Here is a 22,931-nt window from a genome sequence, read left to right as displayed (position 1 = left end):
GGGACTCATGACCTCAGATGTTATGTCCCATAGTACTCAGAGCCAAGGTCCAAAACGTTACCATTTACGAATCCCATTCATTCAAAACATGCCGTTGCAAGCCTAATTGCGGAGTGCACAAACGTGGTACAGACTGTACGATCTACTCATTCGGCTACTAACGACACTAGCCACGAGTGCCACTTCGTACAAAACGCCAGTAGCTCCTTATGGGCTTCTTTCGATGAAGAGGTTTCCAATAAAAATGTAATGAAAAGCGGTTGTGATAGCATAGACCTGGAGGTACAACGATATTTGGAAGAACCGTACCTGCAAGGTACGGATAATCCTTTACACTACTGGAAAAAAATGAAAACAGTTACCCAGGTCTAGCTGTCGTGGGAAAAAATTATCTTGCAATACCCGCAACTTCTGTTCCCAGTGAAAGAATATTTTCGAAAACAGGACTACTTATAAACAAAGAAGACACTAAAAGGCCAATTGGTTAATAAAATCATATTTCTAAACAAAAATCGACGGCAGTGCAGCAATGGGAGGTAAAAATGCCTTCTGCTGAACAACTTTTGTTTCCTTTCTTTCTTCAGTAAGTAAACTCATGTATGCAGTTTCTGTATATAAAAGGCTATAGCACTTCTCTTTTACGTTTAAGCATGCATCCACACATGCAGAATGTACAAGGTAATTTATTTTGTAAGACTAAAGGTTCTGTTTCATGCGAATTCTGTGCTTTGTTTTAAACAACAATTCTATGATTTTTGTCTTATGAGACATATACTAATGCTTCAGTACACATTAATAACGGTAGTACAATTGATATCTATCATAGAGTTTCAAAGTTTTATGTGCACGTACGTACGACGAGTACGACCGCTGCGGCTCAGTGCTTCGTGTACTGAAGGTTTGCGCAATTTCTCAGAGAGCGCGCAGCACTGTCAACTTCTCGAGCGTACCTGAGACATTCTCGAGAAATTGCCTTCGTGTCGCCGTTTCTCGAGCGCGATCATAGCCCATCCCTACTTCCCGATCACAGGCATTAATCGCTTGTAGCAGCCGGCCGAAGTGGCCGAGCGGTTCTAGGCGCTGCAGTTTGGAACTGCGGGACCGCTACGGTCGCAGGTTTGAATCCCGCCTCAGGCATGGATGTGTGTGATGTCCTTAGGTTAGTTAGGTTTAAGTAGTTCTAAGTTCTAGGGGACTGATGACCAAAGAAGTTAAGTCCCATAGTGCTCAGAGCTATTTGAACCAATCTCTTGAAGCAAGTTAGGGGCTGTTTCTGTTACCATCACGCCTCATAAAAGTTTAAATATGATCCAGGGTATTACATTCCACAGGGACCTTCTTTTGCAGTCGGATGACGAGCTGCACTCTAATTTCGAGTGGTGAGGAATTCATTTTGTCCGGCGATCCATCAGTGTCCGAGGGATAACTGCTGCCATCATCTTGCCATTAGAGAGTGACACATTGCCCGAGAAGGTCAAGGATATGGTCTACCGCTGTGATATCCATCCCCTGATGTAGTGCTTTAAATGCTGGAAGTTCAACCATATGTCTCATCGCTGTACTTACAGCCCCAGCTGTGGAGATTGTTGATGTCTATTGCATGCCAATACTCCATGTGCCCCACCTCCCATCTGTGTCAAATGCAGAGAGCATCATTCACCTTGCTCGCCAGACTGCAGGATTTTACAGAAAGAGAGAAAAATCATGGAATATAAGACCCTGGACTGACTGACCTACACTGAGACTAGGAGAAAATTTAAGTGCCTACATTCTGTGGCTATGTCGTCCTCATATGCCACTGCTACGAGAACAGTTGTTGCCACATCAGTTCCCCGAATTTCTGTCGCCTCTCAGAACTGGGAGACTACACCGACTCCCTTGATGGTGGGGGCCACTTCCCTCCTTGTTGCTCCCATGCCACCTACTTTGGGAGCAACATGCCCCAACTATCAGGGATTTTAGTCCCCACTTCTGAGCCAGAGAGGTGTAACGCTTCTTCAGCTCCTCTTGCTAGGAAGGGTCCCTTGGGTCACTCCCTTCCCAGGTTACTGCTAGAGATGACACCTGCCAGTGGCTGAAGAGCCCAAAAGCAGCTGGTCGTAGGACTTCATGCTCATCCACAGTCCTGGAGACTGGTTCAGTGAAGTCCTTCCAGCCAGGGAAACCCAAGGAACAGCGCAAGAAATCGAAAAAGACGACCACTAAGAATAACGAACTTGAGGTGGCACCCACACCACCACTACCTACAAGCTCTGCGTCTGAGGATTTGGTGGAGATTCTGGCATCTTCTGAGGAGCTGGTACTGGCCAGACCATCAGACGCAATGGATACAGACTGCTCAGGCAAAAAGTCGGTGGTAGCAGGGGACTTTGAGGCGCAAACTGCCTCATTGAATGTTCCATGCCTTCCCAGTCTCATGATGTCATCCTCCAGTGGAATTGCGGCGGTTTTTTTTTCCACCAGCTGGCTGATCTACAGCAATTGTTAAGCATTACACCTGCTTTCTGCATTGCCCTCCAGGAAACCTGATCCCCGGCAATGTGCATCCCTGACCTCCGCAGCTATAAGGTATATAAAGGAACCATAGTGACTATAATCGGGTGTCAGGCGGAATTTGCGTGTATGTCCTAAACTCAGTCTGTAGTGAAACTGTGCCCGCTCAAATCCCTGTTGAAGCTGTGGCTGTCACAACTCGAACGATATAGTAAATACCTGTCTGCAATGTATGTCTTCCTCCAGATGGTGCAGTGCCCCTGAATGTATTAGCTGCTCAGATTGATCAACTCTCTAAACCTTTCGTACTTTTGGGAGATTTCAACACCCATAACCCCCTTGTGGAGTGGCACCATTCTTGCTGAGGCAGAGATGTCGAAACTTTACTGTGTCAGTTCGACCTCTGCCTGTTAAATACTGGGGCCATCACTCATTTCATTGTCACTCGTGATAGTTACTTGGCCATTGATTTATCAATTTGCAGCCCAGGACTTCTCCCATCTATCCACTGGAAAGCACATGATGACCTGTGTTGTAGTGACCACTTCCCCATCTTCCTGTCACTGCCCCGGCCTCAGGCCCATAGACACCTACCCAGATGGGCTTCAAACAAGCTGGACTAGAAAACTTTAACCTCTGATGTCACTGGTGACTCTACCCCACATGGTAACAACAATGTGATGGTTGAGCAGGTGACTACCACAATCGTTTCTGTGGTAGGAAACGCCATCCCTAGCTCTTTAGGGTGCCACCAGCGAAAGACAGTCCCTTGGTGGTGGCCACAAGTTGCTGAGGCGTTTACAGAGCGTCAGCGAGCTCTACAGCGATATAAGCAACTCCCTTCCCTAGAGCATCTGATAGCCTTTAAGCAGCTCCATGCCGGTGTATGCCAGCTTATAAAATGGCAGAAACAGGGGTGTTGGGAGAGGTATGTGTCGACCATTGGCTGCCATACGTCACCTTCCCAAGTCTGGATGAAGGTTAGACATCTTTTTGGGTACCAGACCCCAACAGGTGTCCCTGGCGTTACTATCAATGGCATGCTATGTACAGATGCAAACACAATTGCCGAGCACTTTGCAGAGCACTATGCTCCAGTCTCTGTGTCGGGTAACTACCCACCTCTCCCCCCCCCCCCCCCACCCCCTCCTTTCGCACCCACAAACGGCGGGTCGAATGGAAAGTCTCCTCTCGTTCACTACATGCCTCAGTGAACCCTATAACGCCCCATTTATGGAGATGGAGCTCGTCAGCGCACTTGCACATTGCCCCGACACAACTCCTGGACCAGATCGAATCCACAGTCAGATGATTAAACACCTCTCGTCTGACTACAAGCGCCATCGCCTCATCATCTTCAACCAGATCTTGTGTGATGGTGTCTTTCCTTTGCAATGGCGGGAGAGCACCATCGTTTCGGTGCTCAATCCCGGCAAAAACACGCTTGATGTGGACAGCTATCGGCCCATCAGCCTCACCAACGTTGTTTGTAAGCTGCTGGAATGTATGGTGTGCCAGCGGTTGGGTTGGGTCGGGTCCTGGAGTCACGTGGCCTAGCGACTCCATGTCATGGCCATGGGTGCTCTACCACTGATAATCTTGTGTCCCTCGAGTCTGCATCTGAACAGCCTTTTCCACATGCTAACACCTTGTTGCCGTCTTTTTTGATCTACAAAAAACGCATGACACCACCCGGTGACATCATATCCTTGGCACATCATACGGGTGGGGTCTCCGAGGCTCGTTCCCGATTTTTATCCGGCATTTGCACTTTCTCCTTACTTTCCCTGTCCAAGTTGGTGCCTCCCAGAGTTCACACCATATCCAGGAAAATCAGGTCCCACAGGTCTCTGTGTTGAGTGTATCACTATTTTTAGTGGCCATTAACGGTCTGGCAGCAGCTGTAGGGCCATCCGTCTCACCATCTCTGTATGCAGACGACTTCAGCATTTCATACTGTTCCAGCAGCACTGGTGTTGCTGAGCGGTGCCTACAAGGAGCCATCCACAAGGCGCAGTATGGACCTAACAATACCACGACTTGCAAATTAGGTTAGAAATCAGATTAATAATGTTGCTCACACAGCAGTTGTTCTCTTTATCAGGCAACAACAAAGTTATTGACTGTTGGATGGTGTCGTCAGAATGGAAATAATGAAGTCACTGTAAAAAAAGTCATTAATTTTGGCACTTATCTTGAATGGATTCCCACGTAGATTTCGTCGAAGTTGTTATGGCTCATCTTGTTGATTCTAGGGTGATTCCACTTTGGCTGCTAGAAGATCCAGATCTGTATTTTAGCAATATTTGAAAGCCTAACAAATGCGTTTATCAGGAAATTCTTAATGATCAAACAATCCCAGATCAGAATAATGGTATGGTAGAAATAATTTTTGACGTGGTGTTTACGATCCACATTTTTATTAAACTTCTTGTAAATTCACATATACTTTTTCTTAATTGTCACATCATCAAGAAAACAGCTTTGTATCAATCTTCATATATTTAATTTCCACTTTAACCAAACACAAGACTTCACTGTTCTTTTACAAACCGAAATAACAACTTAACTTCTGCAAAGTGAAACAAAGACTGCTCTGTGCGCATTCGCGCCAAATGGTTACAAGTAAGTCAAAAATTATGACAGTCTCTCAGAAATGAATACACACAAGAACCATATCACTGTAATATATCGATACGTCGGAGTACCTATCAATTAATAAAACCAAATGTGAATATTGTCACAAAAATATGTCTGTTACTTCGCAGAAAAGTAGTACGATATTACTGGTATCGAGAACTGGGGTTGGAGTGCCGTAATGGTCACGTAAATAAAGAACCATTACAACTCTCGCCCACGGTTTCCAGCTTTCAGCCACTAAGTCGTGTGTCATGCACTTCTGTCGGCGTCGTACCATTGATCTGGAACCAAAACTTTAGCTTCCTGACAATCCACTCACTGTAGGGGAGTCACATCGATTCTTAGGACTGGTGTTCGACGCCCAATTGACTTGGCTACCTCACCTTCGCAGCACCTCAATGCCCTCCCCTGCCTGAGTCACACCAACTGGGGTGTAGATCGCTCCACTCTGCTGCAGATCTACAAAGCCCTTGTTCAATCCCACCTTGACTATGAGAGTGTGGATTATGGTTTGGTGCCGCCCTCAGCATTGCATGTGCTCAACCCTGTGCACCTTTGTGGCATTCGCCTAGTGACGGGAGCTTTTAGGACGAGTCTGGTGACCAGTGACCTGGTGGAGGCTGGAGTCCCTCCATTGCAGATCCGATGTGTGCAATTGCTCGCCAGTTACGTTGCACACATTCGTAGTTCTCCTGAGTATCTGAATTACAGTCTCCTTTTTCCACCCGTGGCAGTTCACCCTCCACATCTGTGGCCCAGGTCAGGGCTAACAATTCCAGTTTGTGTGCAGTCTCTTCTGTCTGAACTCGAGTCCTTCCCTTTTAGGCTGCAGATTTGTCTGGACCTTTTGCATGACCTGAAGTACTCAGGTACTCCTGCCACTCTCCCCTGTCACTTCCTCTCGATTCTTGACGTGTTCCAGGGCTCTGAAATGGTTTACACTGATGGCTGATGGTCATGTTGACTTCGCCTGCGTCAACAGAGGTCATTTTGAACAGCATTCCTTGTCCAATGGTTGCAGTGTATTAACTGCAGAGCTGGTGGTCATCTCTCGTGCACTTCAGTATATCCGTTCATGTCCTGGGTAATCGTTTCTTCGGTGTACTGACGGTTTGAGCAGCCTACAAGCTATTGACCAGCGCTACCCTTGCCATTCTTTCGTAGCGGCCATCCTGGAGTCGATCTATGCCCTGGGTGGGTCCAGTGGTTCAGTGGTGTTTGTCTGGACCCCAGGACACGTCAGCATTCCAGGCAGCGAACTTGCCCACAGGCTGACCAAACAGGCTACACGGAAACTGCTTCTGCAGATGGGCAGCTCTGAACTTGACCTTCATTCTGTCTTAGGCTGTAGGGTTTTTTGGCTTTGGGAGACAGAATGGCATAACATTACACACAACAAAGTCAGTGTCATTAAGGAGACTACGATTGTGTGAAAGCCTTCCATGCAGGCCTCTCGCAGGGAATCAGTTGTCCTCTGCCGACTCCGCATTGGCCAAGCTTGGGCAACCCACTGTTACCTCCTGTGCCGTGAAGTCCCAGCTGAGTGTCGGTGTGGCGCCAGGTTGACAGTGGCCCATATTCTGGTGCTCTCTCACACTTTGACTGCCCAGCGACGAAATTTTGGGTTACCAGACTCGTTGCCGCTATTTTATCTGACAATGCCTCATCGGCAGATTTTAGTTTTACGTTTTATTCGTGAGAGTGGGTTTTGTCATTTGATCTAAGTTTTAGTGCATGTCCTTTGTCTGTGTGTCCTCCATCCTAGTGTTTCTAGGGTGGAAGTTTTAATGTGTTGCAGAGTGGCTGGCTTCTCCTTTTTTACTCTCACGGTCAGCCAGCCGTGGTAATCTGCTTTATTGTTTTAATCTCTTCATCCTGTTTCTTGCGTTTCTGTGGTTTTTGCGTCCCTTTCTGTCCATTTACAAGTCTGTTGCCCTTCATCGTCTTTGTGATTTTTTTCCTTTCATTCCGTTTTGATTTCTCAGTCTCGTTTGTTTTATTCTCACACTTGTGGCATTGTTTTATTTGGAACATGGGACTGATGACGTCGCAGTTTGGTCGCTTTCCCCCTCTTTTAATCCATCCAACCAACCAACCATGTGTACCGTTTACATGCCTCCATCATTTGATGTCACCAGGGCAGACCTTGTCCATCTTATTGGGCGGCTACCTCGGCCCTTTTTTGTTGCTGAGTGACTTAAACGTGCACCACCCCCTTTGGGGTTCCCCCAGAACCTACCCAAGAGGTGCCCTCTTGGTTGACCACCTTAATAAAGTTAAGCTCTTCTGTCTTAACACAGGAGACCCACATCATATTCAGACTCCTTGCACGCCTATTCTCATTCGGACCTAGCCTTTTGCACTGCCCAGCTTGCCCATCGTCTTGAGTGGTCCTTTCTCTCCGACATATACTGAAGCGACCATTTTGTGCGTGCCATCCATTTGCTGACGCCTACCCCACCTGCATGCACAGCCAAATGGCAGCTTACTAAAACCTGATGGAGGCTTTACTCCTCCCTGGCGACCTTCGATGAACAAGATTTCCCCAGTTGTGACGACCAGGTGGAATATCTTACAAATGTTATCCTTACCGCTGCAGAACATTCCATTCCTCGCACTTCCTCTTTACCATGCCATGTCCCGGTACCTTGGTAGACTGAGGCATGCCACGATGCAATTCTAGCACTTAGACGTATTCTCTGCATTTTTAACTGTCATCCTGCGATGCAAACTGCATTCATTATAGGCAGATGTGTTCACAATGTAGTCACGTTCTTCAGGAAAGCAAAAAAAGCTCGCTAGTTTTCATTCACTAGTTCTTTTAACAGTTCCACTCGCTCTCCTGTCATGAGGGCCAACCTCTGACAGTTGTCTGGGATGAAGATCCATTCCCCAATTTCTGGCCTGATAGATGTCAGCGTGTCAGTGTGGACCCCATTGCTATCCGCAACACATTGGGCCGCCATTTTGCAGAGATTTCGAGTGTCTCCCACTATCACTGGACCTTTCTCCATCAGAAATGAGCGGTGGAGGCTCTGGCGTACCTTTCTCTTTTCAGAATCGTCAGTGCTACAGTTCCAACTTTACTATGAGGGAGCTTCATTATGCTCTCACTTCATCCCAATCCTCTGCCCCAGGGCCAGATGCTATTTACATTTAGATGTTGCAGCACCTTTCTAGGTGACAGAACATAGGTGATAGAATGTATAATTCAGGCCCGGCTTGTATGGTGGCTTTTAACCATGTTGTCCCTTTGCCCATCCATGTCATGAATGGTTTACTGCGGAAGTCCGGAACTGTGGCTATATTTTTTGGTTTGAAGAAACGTACAACACATGCTGGAGGACTGGTATCCTCCATACTCTCTACACGTGGAGCTTCCATGGCTGCCTGCCCCGTTTCCTTCAGGCATGTTTAAAAATTGAGTTTTCAAGGTAAGTGTGGTTTCTGCCTTGTTAGACCCCTTTATACAGCAAAACGGGTTGCCCCAGGGTTCCATCCTGAGTGTCATTCTCATTGGTATCACTATTAACCCTATAAAGGCCTGTCTCCCGCTGGGCAACTATGTCTCTCTTTTTGCTGACGATTTCGCCAACTGTTGCAGTTCTCCATGGACTTGTCTCATTGAGCAGCATCAGTTGTCTTTACTCGTGGAGCATCGCCAGTGACTTTCGTTTTTACACGGATAAAAGTGTTTGTATGAAGTTCTGGTAGGACAATTGGTTTTTTCCACTGCCTTTACATCTTGCGTCTGTTGCTCTTCTATTCATTGAATTTACGAAATACCTTGAAGCTCATGCTCAATAGGAAACTTTCTTGGTCCTCCCACGTGTCTTACCTGGCAGCGTTGTGTGGCCCCTCAATGTTCCTGGGGTGCAGACTGAACCACCCTCCTCCATTTGTTTTGGTCTCTTGTCTGTTTGAAACTAGACTATGGGTGTTTCGTTTATGCATCTGCACGTCCATCCCTTTTACCCTGCCTCAATACTATCCACCATCGTAGCATCCATTTGGCCACTGGTGCATTTTACACTAGCCCCGCTGAGAGTTTGTATACAGAAGCTGTCGAACTACTGCTGGCCTACCACTGTGACTTTCTCCTCAGCGGATATGCATGCCATTTGTCTGCCATGCATGGTCATCCATCCTATGCCGCCTCCTTCGATGACTCCCTTGATCACCAGTATGGGGCGTGCATACCTCTTCTGTTACTTCCTGGAGTTCGCTTTCAGATGTTGCTCCAGCAGCTCAACTTCACACTCCCTGCAACTTTCCTGGTGGGTGTGAACCCATTACCATCTCGGCCTTCATTCACTTCCTAAGAACACTGCTTCAGCCTCACTCTATTGCCTTCAGTTTTATGATCTTCACACGGAACTTTGCGATAATACTTTTGTGTACACTGATGGCTCTTTAACTGACTGTCGTGTTGGGTGTTCCTTTGTCAAAAGCATCGACGTTTTTCAGAACACTGCTCAGAATTTACAGCAGAACTCGTTGCCCTGTATGAGGCTACGCAGTACATCGGGTGTCAATTGCGTCATCTGCCCTCTCAGCGCCCTTCAAAGCCTCTGTGCACTGTACATCGTCCATCCCCTAGTGCAACACATCCAGGAAAGTTGTTACTTGCTCACTCTTGATGCAGCCACTGTGATTTTTAAATGGGTGCCAGGTCACGTCAGTCTGACAGCTGGTGCTGCTGCCTAGGCTGCAGTCCTTATACCTCAGCCTGCTACTTCATACATTCCTTCCGATGATCTCTGTTTTGCTGTCTGTAAGCAGGTGGTGTCACTTTGGCATCACCACTGGTCCTCCCTTCATGGGAACAAGCTCCAGGTTATTAAGCCTCTCCCAGTGGCTTGGACAACCTCCTCTCAGCCCTCTCTCGTGAGGAGATCATTTTAACTAGGTTACATATCGGGCACTGTCTTTTTAGCCATCGCTATTTGCTAAGTGATGTTCTCTCACTACTTTGTGCTCATTACGCTCAACCTTTGACTGTCAGTCATTTCCTGATGGAATGCTCTTTTTCTAACTACTTTCGTTCTCATTTATGTTTGCCGTGATGAGTTATGGGCCATTTTAGTGAATGACACATGGGCTGTCGACCGCGTTTTATTTCTTATCCTTTGTAGAAATATCGCGAAGGACATTTAATTTTTAGCTCTGGACCTCCAGTTCTCTATGGAGTATTTTATAGACCTTTCTCCGTGTCCCTGTTTTTAGCTGTCTTATCGTCCTTTTATTGAGATTGATGTGTAATCGTTTTTAACTCCTCTACTTGTCTTCATATTTTTCAGTTTTGACATGGGCATGTATGACTAGTTGTTTTTGCGCCCTAAAAAAATAGTATAATGATGTCATATGCAGTCTTATCTATGATGTTTGGTCACCATATTGTATAAGCTTTAAGTATCCTCCATCTTGATGATGTCACGGATCAAAGCCGATGAGGGGTGCTGCAGTTTTCAGTAATCCGCACTATTGCACTTCTTTCTCTATCATGATGGTATGTTTCACATGTCTTCGTATTTCAACAACACCTGTAATATCTCAAACACAAGTTATTTCAGTCATGGTCTCATAAACGTAAATGCCTTAATCAGTTGTATCATAATCAGGTCATAAAGCTTGTATGTCAGCACTGATTTCTTCTATTAACACGAAGTCCCAGTCCTTATTTGGGGGTCCTGTTTAGACACTGGTGTTATGAATAGAAAAAAAATTAAAAAGAAACATTAAAACTACAAGTTTGTATTTTAATTATCTAAGTAATAAGATTATTACCCCTTTGCTTTGCTTGCATAGACTATGTGGTCTGCACATATTTTTTGTTTTCCTTTAATCGAATTTTTATGTTGTTAACAAATTCCAACATCTTCTAAGCTTTTCACGCTAATTAAGGCCATAAAAGCATGGTCTTTTCCGACTGCAATTCTGCCCAAAAACACGATTGTGGTTTTTGTTAATCATGCCCTTTGCATTCTTGCAGTGTATTTCCATAGGAACTTTGACCTATATTTCTTTATATTTAACCGAGAAGTGAAATATCAGTTTTCACAGACTTGGTTTCAAAGATTTTTTAATGTAATGATATATTTTCTTAAATTTTTGTCCCATATTTCACCCCCTTAGAGGTTGAGTCTCCGAAAACAGCGAAACACTTTTTATTTCTAACAGAGAAGCCAAATGTAAACTTTTGTAGATTTAGCTTTGAAAATGATTTCACAATGAAATAATTTTATAAAAATTTTCAGCCTCTATCTCACTCCATAGGGGGTTGAATGTCTAAATACACCGAATCACACTTTTTTTTATTTGTAAGTGAGAAGTTAAATACGAATTTGTGTAAAATGCTTTAGTAGTCCTTCAATAATTTATTTTCATAAAATTTTCACCCACTATTTAACCCTGTTAGTGGTTGAATTTCCAAAAATACACAAACACGAATTTTATTTCTGATTGACAAACCAAATGCCAAATTTCTTAATCCTACCTTCAAAGTTGTCTTAAAAGCGACAAATTTTCGAAAAGACCTTCATGTCCTATTTCACTCCCTTGCTTTAACGGCGGCATTTTAGGGTGGAAGTTTAACAAGGGATTTTTCAAACGATGCTTACAGTATAAGCTCAATACCCTCTGCAGATTTAAAGTTTGTTTGTACTGGCCCCGACTACAGATCTTAACCTAATCAATCTCTCTCCCTCTGCCCCTCCTTCCCTCTCCCTTCCCCTCCCTCCCTCCTCCCTTCCCCTCCCTCCCTCCTCCCTTCCCCTCCCTTCCCCTCCCTCCCTCCTCCCTTCCCCTCCCTTCCCCTCCCTCCCCCTCCCTCCCTTCCCCTCCCTCTGTCTCCCCATCCCCTCCCCCCTCTCCCCATCCCCGCCCCTTCCCCCTCCCCTCCCACTGCCCCCCGCCCTCACCCTCCCCCCTCTCCTCACTTCCCCCCTTTCCTCCCCTCCCTCCTTTCCTCCCCTCCCTCCCCCTCTCTCTCTCTCCCCCCCCTTCATAGCACTGAATAGAATTTTAAGAAATGGTTCCCAATTCCCAAATATTTAAAAATGGGCAGTGGAGGGAACAATATATGTTTGATAAATAACAAGTATATAGTGTACAGAAAATAGAAGCAAACTAACAAATAATTGGTTCTATCCATAATGCTGTAGAAGAAAGACCTTAAATATGTGAAAAACTCTCAAAACAAGATTTCTCAGAATGTGACAGATTTAAATGAGTGGACTGTGGGTTAATCGATAATTAGTTGTACAACAGTGACCTCAGTTGAAATTTCTGAAGATGGAAAGTCGTTGTTGCTCCATGTAATTTGTCTGCTTCCATACACATAATCAGTACCTTTGGTGGCAGTATCTTTGGCCTCCAGTGCTCTCAGATTCAGTGGTTAGTAGGGGATGCCCAATGTGAGTGGCACAAGCTTGTCCGAGGCCACTGTGGTGTCGGTGCTTGGTACGTCTGTCAACTTGCTGTGCAGGGACGTGAAATGAGTAGAGCAGAGGAAGGATTGTATTGAATCTGGGTAGGGAAGAGTTATAATTGTACAATGAGTATGTTTCTTTCCTGCAAGAAAAATATTAAGTGGCTGCTGTTGCTTTATAAAGGGTGAATAATGTAAATGTTTGCTTTTTAGGGTGAATGGTGTTTGATACACAGAAATTCAAGTAAAGGTAGTTTTCTACTTTTATTTGCTCTGTGGAGAATATCACATTTAATATCAAAGAGTGACTTTCAATCAGAGCATGTTCAGCAAAGGTGGAATATTTCATTTTGAGCCTCCAACTCCTTTCTTGTTCAGTTAGTCTAATAATTACAACTCTACAGTCTTAAGGGGACGTTGTACATGCAATTTGTTCAGGTTTGACATTTTATGTTTTGTACTCCATAATGTACTTCGGACTTGACATCTTGTTGAATTGGGTGTACTGCTGGTGGTCTGCGTTATTTGGACTTTCCTGAACACTTTGGTATATAGTACATTAAAATCAGACAATTGTGAGACCTTCAAATAATATTTTGAATGTTGACGTGTGACTGTCAAATTTCACGGCTACGCATATACTGCCACAGTTGAGCAGTGATATCTAGGGAACTATACAGTCTAGAAGGCTGTGAATTGCTTTGTTTTGTGCCTACTGTTACGTTTCAGAAGTTGGCATTACGAATAAACAAATCAGTTCTTTGTTTCTGATACTAGTTTTCGTTGAAAGTAGTGTGATTATTGGCTATTTTTGTAGTAAGATAACTTCTATTGCTTTTTATACATAAATTAAGTGACTATGCATAAAAGTAACTTCAAGAAATGCAAATTTTCGGGTAACAAATAGGTGAGACCTGCATTTTATTCTGAAGTACTTGAAAACACACATGCTAGCAGTGAAGGAAACAACAATGTTGCTTAAGTGGCCACCCCCCTAGTGCATCTAAAAGGAAAGTAGCTTTAGAAACAGGTGACAGTGGTAAAAGTAATGATATTATGGACAACGTCATTATTGATCTGCAAATCCTTTCTGAAACTGTCTGTTGCTGTCTTAGCGGTGGTGAAGTTAAACTTTACGAGGATATTTGAGCTAGAATAGGTGTTGTATCTAAATTAATAATTAAATGTCAGAAGTGCAAAAATGAAGAAGCATTTCATAGTTCATCAAAGTGTTCAGGTAATGAACTGTATGAAACTAATGGGAGACTGTTCTATGGCCTTAGATGCATTAGTAAAGGTGCAAGGGCTGGTGATGTTCTCTGCACTGTGTTGAATTTGCCAAAACCATCTTCTAGGCTTACGAAATATGTAACAGCAGTTGGGGGACTCTGTAAATACTGTGGCTGAATATTCAGTGGTTGTTGCTTCATCAGGAGCTGTTGAACAAAATGAGGGTGACACAGACATCAGCATTGCTGTGGCTGTATCCTGCAAAAAGTGTGGGTTTAATTCTAAAAATTGTTTTACATCTGCAATAAGTATTGAAACTGGAAAAGTTTGGGATTTTGAAGTTCTCAGTAAGTACTGTCAAGGTTGTACAGTGACCAGAACAACAGCAGCAGCATATAAAAAATTATGATGGAACAATTGGAGGAATGGAGGCAAAAGGAGCAGTTAACATTTTCCAACGTTCACAGGAGGAGAGAGGTGTCAGATATGTGAATTACTTAGGTCATGGAGACAGCAAGGCTTTCATTGCAGTACAAAACAGTAAGCCATATGATGTTCCTGTACAAAAACTTGAGTGGGCCATTAGAGGTAACTGTCACAATTTAGAGAAGATGAAAAGAGCTGTGTGGAGCACTTTCTTTCATTGAATATCAACCGATGAAAAGCCATGTCATGCTTTGAGTCCACCTCCACCAAACACTTTGTGTAAGTATAAGCAAGAGCCGGCCGTGGTGGTCGTGCGGTTCTAGGCGCTGAAGTCCGGAACCGCGGGACTGCTACGGTCGCAGGTTTGAATCCTGCCTCGGGCATGGATGTGTGTGATGTCCTTAGGTTAGTTAGGTTTAAGTAGTTCTAAGTTCTAGGGGACTGATGACCTAAGATGTTAAGTCCCATAGTGCTTAGAGCCATTTAAACCATTTTTTTTTTTAATATAAGCAAGCCGAATTTTCTGGCACCCTGCATAAATTTACACATAAATATTCTCTTCCTTTGGGAGTGATGGAGACAATCAAACCTATTAACAGGGATTTGGAAAATCCTGAGCTACTAAAGAAGTGGTTACATGGGAAGATCCAGAATGTGAATGAGTCCTTCAGTAATGTTGTGTGGTGCTGTGCGCCTAAAAATGTATCTGTTAGCCTTATGACTCTAAAGTTATCAGTGTCTGATTCTGTAATAACTTTTAATGGTGGGAACTATGATAAACTTAAGGTTCTGGAGAAGTTAGGGGTAAGATTTGGACAGAACACAGCTAAAGGGCTGTGGGAACTGGATGAGCTTCATGTATGTGAAGCAGAGTTAGTTGCTCAGCAAATGACAAAAGAACCAAGAAAGAAGAGGAGGTGGCAAGCAGTGGGCTGTTGTGACACTGAAGAAGACACAGACTATGGGCCACAGCAATTCTGCTGCATAAGAGACGCAGAAATTGAAGCCTGTATAAGAATTTGGAATAGAAAAATTTTTAAACTTCAATATCTCTTAACTACTTTTTTTGCAGTAAATGACCCGTTTTCTAAAACAGTACTGATCATAGAGATGTGAAATTTTCACAGCATGCCAAGTGTGAGATTCAACACATATGGAAGTAGAATAATTAAAATATCCTGAGTTGTTTTGTTTTTATATTCATTTATTTACAAAATTCTGTCAAAAAATTGAGTGTTAAAAAAGAAAAGATAGCATGCCCCACAATACAATTTCAGTAATAATTCTAGTTCAGTGTATCTAGAAAGGTGCATTTAATAATTGTGGAAAATTGTAAGTTGGTGTCTTAAAAATTTATCCAAAATAATGGGGTCAAAAACTCGATAATTTAACATTGGCTGCATACAACATACATTGTCGCCTTAAGTAGTGTGATGATGGCCTAGAAAGCTGAGAGTTGGTTGATAGTGAAATAAAAATAAAGTATTTTTGTGGAACATCAGTACTGTGTGTTTCAGTTTTTAAACAAGAAAGTGTTGTTGAGTTTGAGAACATGCAATAATTCACAGAGAAAGGGTCCACTGTCAAAAATTCTGTGCAAATGAGGGTTTCATCATTGAGTCTTTGTCTTCCCCTCTCCACTTCTTTTTCAGTTTTTATGAATGTTTGGCCGCAACTGTGTTATAAAGTAAATCATTTATTTTATGGAAAATGGGGTAATTGGGTACTTAATGAACTGGATGTAGTTGTGTTTATGTTTTTTCCATAACTTAAACTATAGTGGAGAGCTGTCAGTGGACTTGTGATTGCAGTGGCTCTTTCCATCTCCACAGCCTCAACCAGCTGACGAACTGATTGTAGAAGCAGATGGCTTACCACCTTATGGTCACCACCACATCTGGTGTGTCATCGACAGGGTGGCTGGCCCCTGTGTACACGTCACGCAAGCTGTTCTGCTGTGTCTGATCCTGCTGTGGGTTCTGGTGAGTGGGTAGTCCATTTGTCAACTTTTTTATTGTGTGTGTTGCATAAAGAATACGTGGCTGTCATGTGCATCTGATAATAGTCGAAACTACACTGTGCACTTGAACTCCACTAGGTGCTCTTAAGGAATATTTTCTGAATGTTTCACTATAAGGGACCTGTAACACTCTTACTGAGCAAGGTAGTGCAATGCGTAGCTCACTGGACCCACATTCAGGAGGATGATGGTTCTAACCCTCATCCAGTCATACTGATTTAGGTTTGCCGTGGGTTGCCTAAATTGCTTCAGGCAAATGCTGGGATGGTTCCCTTGAAAGGGCGTGGCTGATTTTGTTCCCTATCCTTCCCTATCCGATGGGACCAATGACCTTGCTGTTTGGTCCCATTCCTCAAATCTACAAACCCATAACTCTCTTTGCTTATTACAGAGTAATGCCATTTTGTTTGATTCCTTAACCACACATATGTTGATACCTGTATTGCACTGAACACATCTGCATGACTGCAAATGTAGACACTATATGCTCTATAACTTCTTTGGAAATAAACTTGTTCCATTCACTTGAGGTACCTTCTGTTGGCAATAGTGATGCTCACTCCTCTATTTGCTCTCAAGCTTGCAATCAGTATTGCTTGGTTCTGTCTTGACTTTATTTTTCTAGCAGTGGAAGTTGCATGTTAACAGTGATACTCTGCAATGTGGATAGGTTTTCTAGTGAATAATTTGTCAGTATGCACATTATATATGATGTGTGACCAAAAAGGCATGGAAATTTTTGTTTTTCTTAGAGTGTCTATATTAATTAATCAATAAACTTTGTCCCCTTCTCGGTAAACTCCCTCAGATACTATACAGGGTGATTCTAAAGTCACTATACATTTTGTACTTAAACAAATTTTATTAACCAACATGTAATGGCAGTGCAACTTATAATAGGACATAATTTCAGTACATTTCAATGTGACAACCTTGCATGTCCATGCCCCCCCTCCCCCTCCCCCCTCTGCAGTGCTCCACTGTAAACCGAAAAACCTGCCCAAGCATATCTGGTGTAATCTCAGAAACTTCAGCTCGAATCTGCTTTAAGTGTTCAGTGCTGCGGATCTTCACCTGGTATACCTTAGACTTGATAAACCCCCATGCAAAAAAGTCTAAGGGTGTCAAGTCAGGGGAGTGGGGTGCCTACATCTGTGGAGAGGCACGACCAATCCATCTGCTGGGAAATGCTGGATTCAGATAATCCTGAACAACAAGGGCAAAATGGGGTGGTGCACCATCCTGTTGGAAAAAAAAAGAAAAAAAAAAACAGTATCCATAATCCCATCAGATATCAACTGGGGCTCCAAAATCTGTTACAACATATCTAGGTATGTGGTTCCAGTAAATATTTGTTCTGCGAAGAAGAGGGGTCCCTGCACTGTTGACCTCGTTATCCCTAACCACCCACTCACTTTTGCTGTGTCCCATTGCCACTCCTGCAGCACACTTGGTTGTTCGTCTGCCCAGATCCTGCAGTTGTGTCTCTTCACATGTCCACAAGTATGAAATGTAGCTTCATCACTGATCAAGACATTTTACATCAAATTAACATTTTCTACAGCTTGTAGCAGGTCATGACACATAGCTTGTCTGGCTGCGTAGTCCTCCGCTTCAAGCTTATGTGCGACCTGGATATGGTACACATGTTTGTGCAGCTTGTAATGAAGAAGTCTCCATACAGTGGTTTGAGGAATACCAAGCACCCTACTAAATCTCCTGGTAGACGCAGAAGTGCTACGTGTGATCACATCCTGCACACTTTGCACGGTGTCTGGTGTGTTATGGTCGGTTTCCTTGGACGCTCTTTATCTACAACACTACCAGTATGCTGGAATTTATTAACAAGGGTCTTGATGGCAAGTCTGGTAGGGCCTGTTTTCCAGAATCGACAGACAAAGTCTGTCCGCACCTGCTCATACGTCATTCCACAAAGACGAGTAGAAACAACAGCGATTTGTTCTTCTTTGGTTAGCATTCTGTCGTAGTACCTGCAAGAAACAAATATTCTGTTACTATGTCACTGAAATGTATAGTGACTTTAGAATCACCCTGTACATTTGTCCAGCACTTTTTCCAATCTTGATATCCACCTGCGGGTCCAGGGGTTAGAATAGGCCCGAGCTATTCCTGCCTGTCGTAAGAGGTGACTATAAGGAGTCTCACATGTTTCAGCCTTTATGTGATGGGCCCCTGTAGGGTTTGACCTCCATTTTTCAAAATTTTCCCAAAGAGCGAACCAATTGGGGAAGGGCACCTTACATGGTGCATCGTGTCCATCATGCTTTGAGATCTTCAGCCCACTTTCGTGTTATTGCCTTGCAGTCCCAGCCATTCTCCATTTCTTGGGCAAGGACACCTTCCTGGATGCATTTTCCACCATGCACTATGCAGTGGCACCTTCTGTGCCGGCGATGACTGTGGACTTCTTTGCACCTTGTATCCAGCATGGTAACCAGTCTGTTGTGGTGGGGCCACTATGTACCCTGTTGGTTGTAGCCCCCTGACAACACAGGGATCGCTATGCTGATGTCTGCACCATTAACTCCCCATGTATGCCAAGAAGTAGATGCCCAGCTCCCTGAGGCATTGGTCGCAGGTTCGAATCCTGCTGTGGGCATGGATGTGTGTGATGTTCTTAGGTTAGTTAAGTTTAAGTAGTTCTAAGTCTAGGGGACTGATGACCTCAGATGTTAAGTCACATAGTGGTCAGAGCCATTTGAACCTGAGGCATTGGGACTCCCAGCAATGGCCATCCAGCCAGGTGGCCTTTCCTGTGTCTGGGTGACACCCGTCGGGAGAGCCCCTGGTTGGAGTGGGTGACATTATGGCAGATGACACACCGTGAAACTTAGTACGTTATCTCTTGCTGGTGGTGTGCCACCAGCAGTCTCTAAGCAGGCAGAGTCTACCTTCAATGCTAAGAAACATGACCCCAAGTCATTCCCCTCCCTTGCCACACCATGGGAGGAATGCTAGGCTAAGGATGGCAGTGAAACTTATTCGCCCTTCTTCCTTGTATGTACAAGAGTTGATGGGGAATCTATCATATCCATGAAGCCTCACTTTTTTGTGGAACATACATTTGGAAGACAAGTTTGGGGAGGTGGAGGGCTTGTCCAGAATGCACTCAGGGTCAGTTTCAATAAAAACAATATCCTCTACCCAGTGACAGGCATTACTCACTTGTGGCAAGTTGGGGAATGTTTCTGTTACCATCACACCTCATAATATTTTAAATATGGTTCAGGGTATTATATTCTACAGGGACCTTCTTTTGGGGTCTGATGACTAGCAGCGCACCACTTTAGAGTGGTGAGGTGTTCATTTTGTCCGGTGACTCCATCAGGGTCTGAGTAATAACCGGGTTGCCTCTGCTGCCTTCATCTTGGCCTTCGAGGCTGACCATTTCCTGATAAGGTCAAGCTGATGGTCTACTATGTCAAGCCATATCCCCCCCGCCCCCCAATGCAGTGCTTTAAGTTCTGGAAGTTTGGCTATGTGTCTTACAATGGTACTTGCAGCCCAACCTGTCGAGATTGTGGACGTCCATTGCATCCCAATACTCCATGTGCCTCAGCCTCCCATCTGTGTCAGCTGTGGAGAGCATCATTCACCTTGCTCGCCAGAGTGCAGGATTTTACATAAAGAGAGAAAAATCACAGATTATAAGACCCTGGACTGACTGACCTACACTGAGGCTAAGAGGAAAATTAGGCACCTACATCCTGTGGCTATGTCCTCCTTATATGCCACCGCTACAAGAACAGTTGTCGCCCCATCAGTTCCTTGAATTCCTGTCGCCTCTTAGAACTGGGAGACTACACCTGCTCCCTTGGTTGTGGTGGTGGGGGGGGGGGGCACTTCCCTCCCTATTGCTCCTGTGGCACCTACTTTGGGACCAACATGCCCCAACCATCGGGGATTTCAGTCTGCACTTCTGAACCAGAGAGGCGTAAGGCGTCTTCAGATCCTCTCGTTAGGAAGGGGTCCCTTGGGTCACTCCCTTCCCAGGTTTCTGCCCGTGGGAAAGATGACGCCCGCCAATGGCTGAATAAACCCAAAAAGAGCTGGTCACAGGGCTTCACACTCATCCTCAGTTCTGGAGACAGATTCAGTGAAGTCCTCCCAGCCAGGCAAACCCAAGGAAAAATCGAAAAAGATGATGACTAAGAACAAGAAACTTACTGTGGCAGCCACACCACCTCTGTGTACAAGCTGTCTCTGAGGATGGGATGGAGATTCTGGCATCCGCTGAGGACCTAGATCTCGCCAGACCTTCAGACACGATGGATATAGACTGCTCAGGCAATAAATCGGTGGCAGCAGGTGACTCTGAGGCGTAAACTGCCTCATTGAATGTTCCATGCCTTCCCAGTCTCACGATGATGTCATCCTCCAGTGGAATTGCGGCAGTTTTTTCCACTGCTTGGCTAAGCTACGGCAACTATTACGCTTTACACCTGCTTTCTGCATTGTCCTCCAGGAAATCTGATCCCTGGCAATGTGAAACCCCTGACCTCCATGGCTATAAGATATATTAAGGGACCATAGCGACTATAATCGGGTGTCAGGTGGACTTTGCGTTTATGTCGTAAACTCAGTGTGTAGTGAAACTGTGCCCTTTCAAACCCCTGTTGAAGCTGTGGCTGTCACAATACGGATGATGCAGGAAATACCTGTCTGCAATGTATATCTTCCTCCAGATGGTGCAGTGCCCCTGAATGTATTAGCAGCACAGATTGATCAACTCCCTAAACCTTTCGTACTTTTGGGAGATTTCAACAACCATAACTCCCTTGTGGAGTGACACCATTCTTGCCGAGGCAGAGATGTCGAAACTTTACTGTGTCAGTTCGACCTCTGCCTGTTAAATACTGGGGCCATCACTCATTTCATTGTCACTCGTGATAGTTACTTGGCCATTGATTTATCAATTTGCAGCCCAGGACTTCTCCCATCTATCCACTGGAAAGCACATGATGACCTGTGTGGTAGTGACCACTTCCCCATCTTCCTGTCACTGCCCTGGCCTCAGGCCCATGGACACCTACCCAGATGGGCTTCAAACAAAGCGGACTAGGAAACTTTCACCTCTGATGTCACTGGTGACTCTGCCCCACATGGTAACATCGATGTGATGGTTGAGCAGGTGACTACCACAATAGTTTCTGCGGCAGAAAATGCCATCCCTAGCTCTTTAGGGTGACCCCGGCGAAAGACAGTCCCTTGGTGGTCGCTGGATGTCATTAAGGCAATTACAGAGCATTGGCGAGCTCTACAGCGACATAAGTGACACCCTTGCCTAGAGCATCTTATAGAATTTAAGCGGCTCTGTGCCCGTGTATGCCAGCTTATAAAACGACGTAAACAGGAGTGTTGGGAGAGGTATGTGTCGACCATTGGCTGCCATACATCACCTCCCCAAGTCTGAACTAACACCCAACAGGTGTCCTGGGTGTTTTCATCAATGGCGTGCAACACAAACGCGATAGCCGAGCACTTTGCTGAGCACTATGCTCGAGGCTTAAATGGCGGATGGAATGGAAAGTCCTCTCGTTCACTACACGCCACAGTGAACCCTATAATGGCCCATTTATGGAGCGACAGATCGTCAGCGCAGTTGCACATTGCCCCAACACAGCTCCTGGGCCGGATCGGATCCACAGTCAGATGGTTAAACATCTCTTGTCTGGCTACAGGCGCCATCTCCTCGTCATCTTCAACCAATCTGGTGTGATGGCGTCTTCCTATCGCAGTGGCAGGACAGCACCATCATTCCGGTGCCGAAACCCAGTAAAAACTCGCTTTATGTGGATAGCTATCAGCCTCTGCAAGGTTGTTTGTAAGCTGCTGGAATGTATGGTGTGTTGGCAGTTGGGTTGGATCCTGGAGTCACGTGGCCTACAGCGTTTTTTGACTTACAAAAAGCATATGACACCATCTGGCGACATCATATCCTTTCCACATTACATGAGTGGAGTCTCCGACACCCGTTCTCGATATTTATCCATAATTTCCTGTTGCTTCGTACTTTGTGTCCAAGTTGGTGCCTCCCATAGTTTGCCCCATATGCAGGAGAATAGGTCCCTGCAGGGCTCTGTATTGAATGTATCACTATTTTTAATGCCCATTAATGGTCTAGCAGCAGCTGTTGGGCCATCCGTCTCACCCTCTCTGAATGCAGGCAACTTCGGCATTTCATACTGCTTCAACACTATTGGTGTTGCTGAACGGCGCCTACAGGGACCAATCCACACAGTGCAGACATGGGCTCTAGCCCACAGTTTCCAGTTTTTGGCCGCAAAGTCGTGTGTTGTGCACTTCTGTCGGCATCGTATCATTCGTCCTGAACCAGATCTTCACCTTAATGATGATCCATTCACTGTAGTGGACACATATCGATTCTTAGGACTGGTTTTCGACACCCGATTGACTTGGCTACATCACCTTCGTCAGCTTAAGCGGAAGTGCTGGCAGCATCTCAATGCCCTCCGCTGCCTGAGCAACACTAACTGGAGTGCAGATTGCTCTACTCTGCTGCAGCTCTACAAAGCCCTTGTTCAATCCCGCCTTGACTATGGGAGTCTGGTTTATGGTTCGGCCACACACTCAGCATTGCATGTACTTGACCCAGTGCACCACTGTGGCATTCGCCTAGCGACGGGAGCTTTTAGAACGAGTCCAGTGACC

At 44.9% G+C, this 22,931-nt stretch overlaps 1 protein-coding gene across 3 annotated transcripts in view; it reads left to right on the top strand.

Annotated features, from left to right (window-relative positions):
- The window catches only part of LOC124720054, a 190,167-nt gene that overhangs the window by 21,624 nt on the left and 145,612 nt on the right, over nucleotides 1–22,931 (top strand). For all 3 annotated transcript variants that reach the window (XM_047245319.1, XM_047245318.1, XM_047245317.1), the window contains exon 2: nucleotides 16,051–16,200. The gene's annotated coding sequence lies outside the window, so the exon portion shown is untranslated. The remainder of the gene's footprint in view (nucleotides 1–16,050; nucleotides 16,201–22,931) is intronic.

Source organism: Schistocerca piceifrons, chromosome 11 (assembly GCF_021461385.2).
Source record: "Schistocerca piceifrons isolate TAMUIC-IGC-003096 chromosome 11, iqSchPice1.1, whole genome shotgun sequence".
Classification (NCBI taxonomy): domain Eukaryota; kingdom Metazoa; phylum Arthropoda; class Insecta; order Orthoptera; family Acrididae; genus Schistocerca; species Schistocerca piceifrons.
The sequence above is the reverse complement of the archived record's forward strand: the minus strand, read 5'-3'. Positions and strand labels throughout refer to the sequence as shown.